The sequence below is a fragment of the Sus scrofa genome, chromosome 4 (assembly GCF_054392235.1).
Source record: "Sus scrofa isolate SSC_HxYL_T2T_F1_AM1 chromosome 4, Sscrofa_HxYL_maternal_Yorkshire_Landrace_v2.0, whole genome shotgun sequence".
Lineage (NCBI taxonomy): Eukaryota > Metazoa > Chordata > Mammalia > Artiodactyla > Suidae > Sus > Sus scrofa.
In genome coordinates this window covers 26124371-26136668 of record NC_139386.1, presented here as the reverse complement: position 1 = coordinate 26136668, position 12298 = coordinate 26124371, and positions in this window count along the sequence as shown.

Below are 12298 nucleotides of genomic sequence, written 5' to 3'. Positions count from 1 at the left end.
ACAAAGTTCTTAACAAACTGTTCTAATAATAGGTAATTTTTTTTCTGGAGTAATTAGTTATTTTCAAAAAGTTGTATTTTGTAAGATTCTCCGTAAGATTGCTTTTGGATTCTGTATACATATTTGTGCAAATGGGCCCGCTCTTTATTACATTTATTTATATATGACTGAGAAGTAGTATCAAATTTTCTTTATAAATAAAATCAAGTAAAATATCATCCTTAAAGTAGACTTTTTTCAACTTTATTTCACTGAGTTAAACTCACAGAGATAATAAGTATGAGGTTCTCCATGAAAAAATAAATTGTATACGTTCAGTTATATTCTGAGGCTATACTTGTTTGGCAGACATTCTAAGTAGAAGGAAAAATCCTCAGCTTCGAGGTGAAAACTTTCACACAATCCATCTTTACACAACAACCATTTCAAAGAAGAAAATTAAAAGGTTTTGGCTCTAAATGCAGGGAAGTGAACAATGGTTCCAATACCTTCCCCAAAAGCTAGGTCCATTTACTTTCAGAAGTCAAGAATAAATAAATGCTTGAGATTACTGCCAGGGGGATCCAGAGGGTGATATATGGTATTGCGGAAAATAAAAGCTTCCATAAAGGAGTTTTTGTGGAGTGACACCATAATTTTAAAAAGCCACTAGGCATTGAGAAGTATCTCACATAGACCTTAAGATGGTAAAAACTATATAATTTGAAATAAAAAATCTAGAAAGGATATCATGCTTTAAAAAAATGTTTCTTACTTGTGAAAATAGTGTTCAGTGTTTGATCCTGGAAGCCATTCAGGTCTTAGTTCTTGGAGTTTAAAGATTATAAAGATAGCTACTGACCCTACTTGTTTGCTTTGACAAAGCAATCTACAATATAGACACTAACAGCAGCGCGGCACTTTATAAAAGTACAATAAGTGAATAACAGATATGAAGGATGTACCATTTAATAGAAGAGGGATGGTTTAGGACAGGGAAGATGACCAGCACAATCACATAGTAGTTACATTTTCCACGTGAAGCATTTGTGAAACTGGAGCAGAATGAAGGTGAGAGAGGAGAGGCAGAAAGTGAATTCTGGACTTCTGTCATTTATTGTATAGTAATAAATGTAGACAATCAAACATGCATCAGCTATAAAATGGAAATTAATAAGTCCTGTTTGGAAGGTTCACTAAATTCGAACAATCTATTTTCCCTACATGCATTTCCCTTCAATGTCACATCTACCCAGCTCCCCAAAATAACTTTAGTGAAAGCCATCAGATTTTATAAAATATTAAAACTGCTGAGGCTTTTCTATTTTTTCAAAAGGAAAACAGAAAATTACCCATTTTTTGTTCTCAATTGATTTTTGAAATATAGTTATAAAACTGAAAATGCCTAACAGTTAAATTATGTGTCTAAATAACAATTTAGAGGGCATCTTTTGATCAGACAAGCATCTGATAATAAGTATACAGACTGTATATACTTAGAGTGAAAGGGGACTCACTGATCTTTTTAGGCAAGTAAATATGATGCCTTCTTCAATGAGGTATGTGGCTTCGGGAGACACAACCATGAAGATATGATGAAAGCAGGTACTCTACCACTGAAATTAGTAGCTCCATAGATACCACATCTAAATATTTGTCAGACACAAGGTGTTGTGTTACACTATTTTTAATATTTTTCAATGTAAATGATTGCCTACATAATTTTCTTCTTTCTCTCTTAAATCATCAATTTCTTTCTTTAGGAGTATTGAATCCATAAAAATGCATACATACCAGTTTTGAAAAGGTATTTATGGAGTTCCTGTCATAGTGCAGCTGAAACGAATCCGACTAGGAACCATGAGATTGTGGGTTCGATCCCTGGCCTCTCTCATTGGGTTAAGGATCCAGCGTTGCTGTGAGCTGTGGTGTAGGTCGCAGATGCGGCTCAGATCTGGTGTTGCTGTGGCTCTGGCATAGGCCAGCAGCAACAGCTCCATTTAGACCCCTAGCCCGGGAACCTCCATTTAGTACCCCTAGCCAGGGTACTTCCCTATAAAGACAAAAAAAAGACCAAAAAAAGGAAAAAAAAAGGAAACGGCATTTATTTTCTACATTCCTGTCTAGCAACTATCTTCTCTCTCTCTTTACATCAAAAATCCTTGGAAAATTATCAGGATGCGCTTTCTCCATTTCCTGTCCTTTTAATATTCTCTCCACAACCAATCACTTTTTCTCTCCAGAATTCAATGCAGGCTGTTTCTGCTAAGGTCACCAATGATCTCAACCATCTGAAGCTTGATGTTAGTTGTCAGTCTTTACCTTGTTTGAAAGATCAGTAATTTTTGACACCATTGCTTACTCCTGCTTTACTAAAAGAGTGTCTTCTACTGGCTTCTAAGATATCACATACTCTGATTCTCTTAATAACTCTCTGGTGACTCTGTCTCAGTCTCTTTCTCTAGTGAGTTCTCATATCTAACAAATAAATCTTGAAATTCACCAGGACACAGGCCTTTGATCTATTCTGTTCTTTCTCTACATTCGCTCCCTTGTACTCATACAGTTCCTTGGCTGCAAATAACATCTATTTATTGGCCACTTCCCAATTTTTATCTGTTTCCTAGGCTTATTTCCAGTGTCATATATTCAAACTTAACATGCCCCAAGTAAAACACTTACTCTTCCTTTTAAAATTTATTTTTGTTTTCTCAATCTTCCTCATTTTAACAGCCACATCCTCCAGGTACTTACCTCAGTCATTCATTCCTGACTTCTCTCCACCTCATACTCTTTATCAAATCCAACAGATAAGACTCTATGTGTATATTTTTAAAATGCATCTCCTATCCCATCATTTTTCACCATCCCCACTGCTACCCCACTGTTCTAAATTACCATCCAATGATCTGGATTATTACAATATTTTCCCTGCATTCCTAAAAGCTCCTCTCATCTCAGAAGCCAGAATGACATTTTTATGACATAATTCAAATCCTGACACTCTTCTCTCTGAAATGCTCCAGTGGTTTTCTCTTTCACTTAGTAAATGTTCAACTCATCCTATTTCATGGAAAGCTATAAGATCTGGACCTGTTACCTCTCTAACCTCTTTTACTACTCTCTGTATAATCACTACATTCTAGCCATCTGGCTAGCCTTTCCTTGACTATCTTAGCCATGTGTATTCTAGATTTTTCTTTTTTTTAATTATCATATGTGGTTTTATTTTTTTATTTTTTAAGTGATTTTTATTTTTTCCATTATAGTTGGTTTACAGTGTTCTGTTAATTTTCTGCTGAACAGCAAAGTGACCCAGTCAAACATACATATAAACATTCTTTTTCTTACATTATCCTCCCTCATGATCAGGACCTATTCTCTTGCTGTATTCCTCAATAAACAGCTCCTCCATCAATGTTGACAGGACTTGCATCCTTATCTATTCATCTCCAGTTGGCTACCTTGATCACATTATATAAAATAACACATCCTCCCATTTCTAGAACTTCTCATAATCCTCTTCACAGCCTAACTTTTCTGCATTGTACTTACTACCATAATATAATCTAGAGACCATTTTACTCTTCAATTATTTGTTTCCACCCATAGAAGGAGCATTAGAGTTTGAAAATCTTGTTAATTGTTGTATCCTCAGCACATGGGACAAATCTCTCTGATGTATTAGGTTATCAATTAAAAATAATGAATGAAGTGATTTTGCTGAATTTGAATATTTTTGTTCAGAGTGTTTTTTTTTTTTTTTTTTAATTTATGGGCACAACTGTAGCTTATGGAAGTTCCTGGGCCAAGGAGTTGAATCTGAGCCACAGGTATGAGCTACACTGCAATTGCGGCAATGGTGAATAATTTAACCCATCGCACTGGGGCAGGGATGGAACCTACAACTTACTTGAGCCACTCCAGTTGGGTTTTTAACCCACTGCACCACTGTGGGAACTTCTAAGGTGAATACTTTATTAATAACTATGAAGTGACATAAAGAAAAAGATGTGTTTGTGAAAATTCTGAGAAAGTCAATGGGAAGTTTTCAATAGATTAGCATTTCTTGTCAGAACTCAGTTTTACCTATGTAGTTTTATGTTCAAATTCTTAGAACATTCTATTTCCCACATTGATAATTTCACGCTCTGTGTGGTTTATTGTGTTATTTCAGTGTTTGGTGGTTAATTGATAATATACCATTATGTTCATATTTATGGTCCATAGCCTACCTGCCATTTTTCAAGAGTTGTAGTGCACATTTCTTTTTTGTGTGTCTTTTTGTTTTTTTGCCATTGCTTGGGCCGCTCCTGCAGCATATGGAGGTTTCCAGGCTAGGGGTCTAATCGGAGCTGTAGCCACCGGCCTACTCCAGAGCCACAGCAACATGGGATCCGAGCCACGTCTGCGACCTACACCACAGCTCATGGCAACGCCGGATCCTTAACCCACTGAGCAAGGCCAGGGATTGAACCCGAAACCTCATGGTTCCTAGTCGGATTCGTTAACCACTGAGCCACGACAGGAACTCCAGGTTTCATTCTTTTGTTCTCTGAGTAATCTGTTCTAAGGTGCATTTAATATGGCTTTTCATAATGTACTGGTGTGATCAGACATCAGTGATCCATGGCAGTAGTGAAGTCAGAAATGCATTCTTGTATTGGTGGTCCTCCTAGTTTCCCATCCCTGTCTCATATTTCTCCTTCATGTTTGCAAGAGTGCATTTCAGTTTGTGTCTTTGAGGGAGCCCAAGTTTGGAACTGTATTAAGCATTTAAAAATGTTTTTTGTCTATTCCTTTGGAAACTTATTATTAGGTATTTTTACCATCCCCATTTTTCAAAAGAAGAAAATGAGGCTCATTTAATTAACATATCTTGCAAAGACAAAAGAGTCAGAAATGAAGTCACTTTTGTCTGACTCCAAAAGTGTGTTCTTTCTATGGGGTAGAAAGATCTGAACTAGTGAGCTAATAGGTTTCCTGGACTCAAGGTACTTTTTGATTTAAAAATAAAATGTGTAGGTTACAAAGTGATAATGCACAAAAAAAATTAAGATTATTGGACAATTCATCAGGAAAAAACTTCAAAAGAAAATGCACAATTGGACCTGTAAATCATTAGAATGTGCCATTACAAAAATGTGTTAATTCATGGATATGTAATAGATATTTTCTGTTTTCTTCATCCTTCTCTGCTTTACAATGTATTTCATCTTTATGAGTTCTTTGCCCTCTGGTTACAGTTAGTTTCAGCTGGAGGGAGGAACTGGCAGAACACACAGGATGAGCTAGAGTAGGGGCAGGATAGCTTTTGTTTAGGTTCATGCACTGCCTCTAGGGAACATTCTATATGGAGTTCTCTTTGACTTGCAGGAAACTGTCCTATCACTTGCTCATTCATGTTCTTTGGCCTTGGGGTACTGCAGCTCTCTTTAACGCTTCTCTTAACTTCACCCACAACTTCATAATTAGCTGCTTTATTAAACTCTTCTTAATTACTCCATTTTCGAGTGTGCCATCTGTTTCCTCCTGGGATTTTAGATCATATAAGAGTCAACAACAAAAAATCTTAAAATACATAATATTTTTAAGGAAGAGTTGAAAGTAATTAGGGACAGATTGTCCACTGAGGTGGGAGGAGGGAGACAGTAATTATTGAGGGAGATTGTTAGTTACATAATAAAGAGGAAAAACGTAAATTAATGTATAATTTATGGGGCCAAGTGGACCCTTACACTATACAGTGAGAAAGATTTATAAACTTATTAACTAATTAACTGAAAGCCACTGCTATTTATATTTGGTAAAATAAATACATGATGCAACTTTCAATGGTTTTGCTCATCAATTAGCAGCATGTTCACTCCTGTGGCTATCATACTTATCAAAACGTCAACCACGATTTGTGCACTGTATTGACTACATCATTGATGTATGCTGACATAGATTTTGACCCCAGAGATGCTTTCTGAGTTGCATGGCTTGGAATTTGAAATCTTTTTTTAAAGAAAAAGCATTCTTCTTACTACATGTAGGTTTTTCATTCAAAGGATTTCATTCTACATAGGCTTCCTGTAAAATAGGATCTAAAGTTAAATTATGGATGTGAAACCATGAAATTTAATCTTAATAAAGAAAATTTCAGAAACTGCTTCAGAGCTAGAGATTTATATAGCTGTAGAATAGAAGATTAATGGAGTAGAAATTCTGAAGTAGAGCTTACTGCATTTCCTTCTCTTTTTAGACTTGGTACTCAGCCTATTACCTGACAATTTCGTAATATATCTCTTCACATTTCTCCCCTTCTGATGACTTTCACTTTAAAAAAATGGTAACTGTTTAAGCATTTATTTTTCTTTAGTAATAAATAACTCTCTCAATACTTTTGAAATTGGTCTAAGTTTCAAAGTCAGATTTCCTGAGTGTATCCTCTCCCAGTTCCTATTAGAAAGCATCCTTATTAACAGGCAGATAAAGAACTTTGACTTTGGCCTTTTTACATAAGCATTTTTTGTATTATTTAACTTCAGTGTAGGCCCAGCATGTAGTCTTGTAAGCATAACCAGAGCTACACAGTACAGCTATTGCTCATGTTATCTGAATGAACAGTACAGCTATTGCTCATGTTATCTGAATATCCTTAAAATTTTGTCACTGCCTCAATGAGCGCTCCTTTTTTACACCATTCTTCTTTATTTTTATACCTTAGAAAGAAAACTTAAATATAGAATTTACCTCTAGCTATTAGAGCTTTACAAAAATGTTTCTTTATTGAAAATCATAACACCTAAAGAAAAATGCACAGATGATTTATCTCAAAGTGAATATCCATAATACTTCCCCCAGGGACAAAAAATAAAACACTTCCAGTATCCTCCCTCAATTTTTTCCCCTTTTACTTGCTATTTCCTCTCTCCCCTACTAAAATGTTCAGCTATTCCGATTTTTGCACCCATCACATCTCCTTTTTTTTTTTTTTAAATTTTACTCCTTAAACTTGCATTGTGGACCACATAGTTATTTTGAGGAACACACATAGATGGAAACATATAGGACATACTCTTAGTTCATGGCTATTTTGCTCAAAATTATTTTGTTAGATTCATATGTGGTACTGAACATAAATATGGTGTATTTGTTTCCAAGGTTGACTGATATTTCAAAAAAAATATATTTGAAAAATATATATATATATTAGTACATAACATTGTTTTCCTTAAAATGGTAGCATGAGATTTACACTCATCAGCAGTAAGGGAAAGCATTCCCTTCATAGTTTGGTCCTGGGAAAGAATTTGGAAAAAAGATGAATGTGTGTATAGTTTAGTAGGTGGAAATAAGACAGAAACCACTTCTTTTGAAAGATCACAGAATTTCTCCCAGTTATCCTGCCATAGCCTTGCAGTCCTGCACTATCCAGCCCTTCCCATATTTGGACAAGCTGTAATTCTTATATTGGCCACATAAATAATTTTATAAAGCTTAGTTAGCATTTATACCCAACCTGAATAACGAACTAGTATGTTCCATATACTGACAAGGACAAATATGAAAAGAAAAAAAGGCAGTTGAGAGAGAGAGAGCAAGGAGAAAATACAGGAGCTGATGAACCAAATGATGAATCAAAGCAAGAGCATGTTTGTTACCAATAATTCTGGTTCATCAGGTAACAGAGGATATGATGCTGTAATAAACATATGGAAAACTCAAGAGGGAGTGTCTGCTGTGTAGGATAGCATGTTTAGATTGAATATTTTGCAGGATATTAAAGGAGAAGAGAGCTCAAGAGAAAGTAAATAAACATTGAAAATACGGAACTTGGTTGATATCAGTAATGAGGAAACAATTTGGAAGATCACTATGAAGGCAATAGTGCTTCTCACAGGAATTAATACCTTATGGTTAAATAAAAATAGTGCAAATAATCCTTTGTATCAAGATTGTATATACATATTTGCATAAGTCAACATCAAATGTTGTAGCTGTTGTCATTTTTTTTTTTTGCAATCTTTACAGCCAGACAATTTTATAAGTAATTTGTTGTGCTCTATGGCAGTAGTGTTTATCACACATCTTTGCCATCTTAAATCTTACATTACAAAGTTATTGAATGTGGACATAATACCTTATATATCACTAGCTTCCTAACAGTATCTATTGCATAGTTTTATTTATAAAGTATTTAATTAAAGATGGAAGTGATAGAAGAATAAGTGAAAGACAGAAAAATAAATGTGGTGGCATCCTTATTCTATAGGTAACTGGATACATAAATCTTTCCAATTTAGATAGAAATAAAAGCAAATGATGAGAAAGATCGCCTTGCCTTATAGAGTCTAAGGTCAAATCAAAAGTACAAAATAGGGAGCCTGGTCAACTGAGATGTACTGGGGATCTGGACATGTAAGTCATCAGAGACTGCTGGTGTGAGATGGAGAAAATATTTTTACACAAAACCAGACCATACTGGATAATCCTTTCTTAACCAGGGTCCTAGGAAACCGTCATATCAAGAACTTACTTCTTCTGTCTTCTAGTTAATTTTTTGCCATCTTTTGCCTAAACCTAGATCAATCAAATAGTGCTTAGCACTTTTTTTTTCTTAATTTATAATAAATCCTGATGTATTCTATTTGAATTCTAAAAATATTGCCATATACTGGGGTCAACTTTCCTTTGTGTAGTACATTATAATTCGCAAATACTGATAAAGGTTATCTTTTAATTTTTTAAAATTCTTATGATATAGGTAGTATGATCTACCTTTGACATACAGGAATTTGAAGAAGACATTGATGATAGCTAATGAATTGCAGGATGAGGACTCAAATCTGGCTTTAAACCTTAAACTCTAAACATACCACTCTTTTCCCTGAGCAATGAGACTGGGCAGGAATACAACTGATTATCAGAAACAGAAACAAACACAGACATGTTTGTTTCTCACACATGTCTGTTGTTCCCTGAACATCTGCCTCTTTTTCTTTTTTTCTTTCAGAACATTCTTTTGTGTTCTTCAGTTCACTGACAGAACATAAAAACTACTGACAGGACATAACAACATAAGCCTCTAAGTCTTACCTTTATGACAGAGATTACTACTCACACAGTATCATTTTTTCCCAACTTCACTCATAATAGAATTATGAATTATAGATGATCACCCTGCCTCACAGAATAAAGACCACATTTCTTAGGCTCTTTTCTTACAGTGATGGCCAATAAGGCAAAAGTAAAATTTGTTCAGGAAGAAACCCTAAGTTAACATTTGATATTTTCCTTTATCCCTCTTTCCTATTAACTGAAATGCAAATGTGACAGCAAAGATACTAACAGCCATCCTTGGTGATGATATGGACAAGAAGTAAATTGTTTTCAGGATGGCAGAATAGAAATACAGAAGGAAGCCTTGGTGGTTATGGTATCACTAAACCAACAGAGGAGTGTTTACCTCAAGATTTCTTTACTATGAGAGATCAACAAGCTTTGACTCACTTAAGTCACCACAGTCATTCTTGCATAACACAGACAATATAGCATGTTGTATCCAAATGTCCAAAGATTGACCAATATTTCACATTCTAAAATTTTAAGAGACTTCTTTACAGAACTTAGATAAGATGCCTGTTGTTTAACCAGTCAACTTATAAGAGAGTCAAACTCTATTCTCTTCTATTACTTTTATAAGTGAGTCATGGTTAATATAAATAAGTGAAAATTATGTGAGTTATATTATATGACTTTAAGCAGTAAAATTTACTATTACTAGCTCAGATCAAGTTGCTAAGAGTGAAATTTTACATGTCATCTGATCTTTTCTATGTGCAGTGTGAAATGGATAATATATTTTTTATTTTTTTATTTTATTTTTTGTTTTTTGTCCTTTTAGGGCCACACCTGCAGCATATGGAGGTTCCCAGACTAGGGGTCTAATTGGAGCTGTAGCTTCTGGCCTATGCAAGAGCCACAGCAACACCATATCTGAGCCGCAACTGCAACCAACACCACAGCTCATCACGGCAACGCCAGATAATATCTTTTCTAAATTTCACTAATAAATATGCCACATTGGATTTTAAAATTGTGCATAATATGAATAATAAATATACTTTTGAGAAATGAATAGAATGTGATACTGTAGGCAGAACCATGTGATTCATTAACTCCTCTTTATAAATTCATACAGTTGTCTTAAGAAGGCATCCTCTTGTAAATGCAACATGTGCTTGTTCATAAAACATTTACAACTATCATTTTATCATAAAATCAAAGAAAAAGGATATTTACTTGGCAGATGGTGCAATCATAACATTTTATTGGTTTATATAATACCAAAGTTCATTTAATTTACATTGTTACCTTTTTTTATCACATTGTGAATAATTTAAACATTATTTAGGTGTGAAATTTTAAAATATTTACCCTAAATAGCAGATTAAGCTAATCTAAAATATTCAGGACATGGTTTTAATTTCTACACGTAATAACTCTCTCAAAAAACTATTAAGATAGGCAGAGTAAGATTAAAATGATTTCCTATACACAGTCTGATTTTCTTTCACGTGGAATTTATTTCTATTTCTATTTCTATAAACTAAATATTGTTATAAAATGTAGGAAGAAACTTTTTACTTCATGCTAATGAAATAGAAAATCCATATTAACATCTTGAGATGCAAAATGCCAGGCAGTGTTATGTAGGGAGAAATTCTCAGGGTGAATATTGAAAGATAAATTCTAGTCACATTTCTGTATTAAGCAACTATGACCTTGGGCAAGTCACTCAATCTTCGTATATGTCAGTTTTCTCATGCATAAAAGGAAGTTAATCTCATCTGACTTCATGTGAATAGTGTGAAGACAAAAATATGCTAATGGACAATGCATTAAAGAAATTCAAAAGTTTCCAAGGATGGAGATAATCCAATACATGGAAAGTAACCATGATTAGTCAGACTTAACCATGCAATATTTCAAATAACTTCAGTGTAATTCACAGCATCTGATCCAAGGGAAAGAGGGCGAATTAATGTTAATGAAATTTGAGAACTACATATTTTTAAATTTTGTATATCATCCTATTAAATCAACATGTTGTGGATATAAGATCACAGTATTTTCCTGGCAATTATGCCGCACTTTTGGCCCAACAGAATATGCAGGCATTAGAGCTCTCAAGTCTCTGATCACATATAATTATTTAAAAAATTAATCTCTCCGCTCTTGCTTTCTGAAGTTTATTTTTCAAAACTCTTTGAGAGGAGGTATATGTGGGAGTGAGTGTGCGTGTGTGTAAAATAAATCACATAAATTCATAAATAATAAAAATAAATATATAAAATCTTTAACTTTAAATTAAAGTTTTTAAATCTTTATTAAAGGTCCATTTGATTACTTCCACTATATTGGGTTTTTGCAATTTTGTAATACAATTTTATCAATAAATACATTAGCTCTCTCTTAAGATTAATATGTCCTAAAATTGTATGAAGTATACATCTATTTTCTCATTCAAGCTCACTGGTAAATAAATCAAAGACAGAGAAACAAGTAGACTTTTATTCTATTTCACTTCAGGCATCCTAAGGTTGATTTTCTCAATTTATTTATTAAAATCAATGGAAGCAGAAAACACTGCGACATTTTCTTTGCTCTGCACAATAATATATTGGTTAAGGGAATAAATAACAAGCTTAGGAAATCTTTTCTAAAAATCTATCTGCCTATTACTTCTGTTAATGAGAAATATTTTGAAAAGTCTTGTTGAAATATAGTTATGTTTATTCTATGTTTCAGATTAGTCTTATTTCCTTATCAAGAAACGGGGGAAGATAGCAGAATATGTTAGTTATTCTCTAATTGTCTCTCCAGTTGTACTTGTTCTCAATGCTTCTGCACTGCGTGTGCCCCAAGAGGATACCTACTCTATATGAATCACATTACCTCCAGAGAGCCTGCTCTTAACAACTAGGTTAAATTGCGTTTAGAGCAAGAGGTAAGTCCTGAGAACTAGAATATAAATTCAGAATAAAGCAGGAAGTTTGATTTGATGATGTTCTGCAAACTCCTAAAATTCTCCTGAAAGACCAAAGATGTTTCACTGTTGGCAACAGGGATGAAACTGTATCTTGAAGCAAAATGCTTCATTGATAAAAAAAAAAAAGAAGCACAGAAGCAAGAAAAAGCAAAGATGTAACTACAGAACCATTTAAAAGTGGTGACTTCAATGATTGCACATATCCAGTTGTTTTCAAATATTAGCCAAATTTCAGTGTTTTCCTGTATTTGTGCATAAAAATAGTAAGAGCTATGGTGT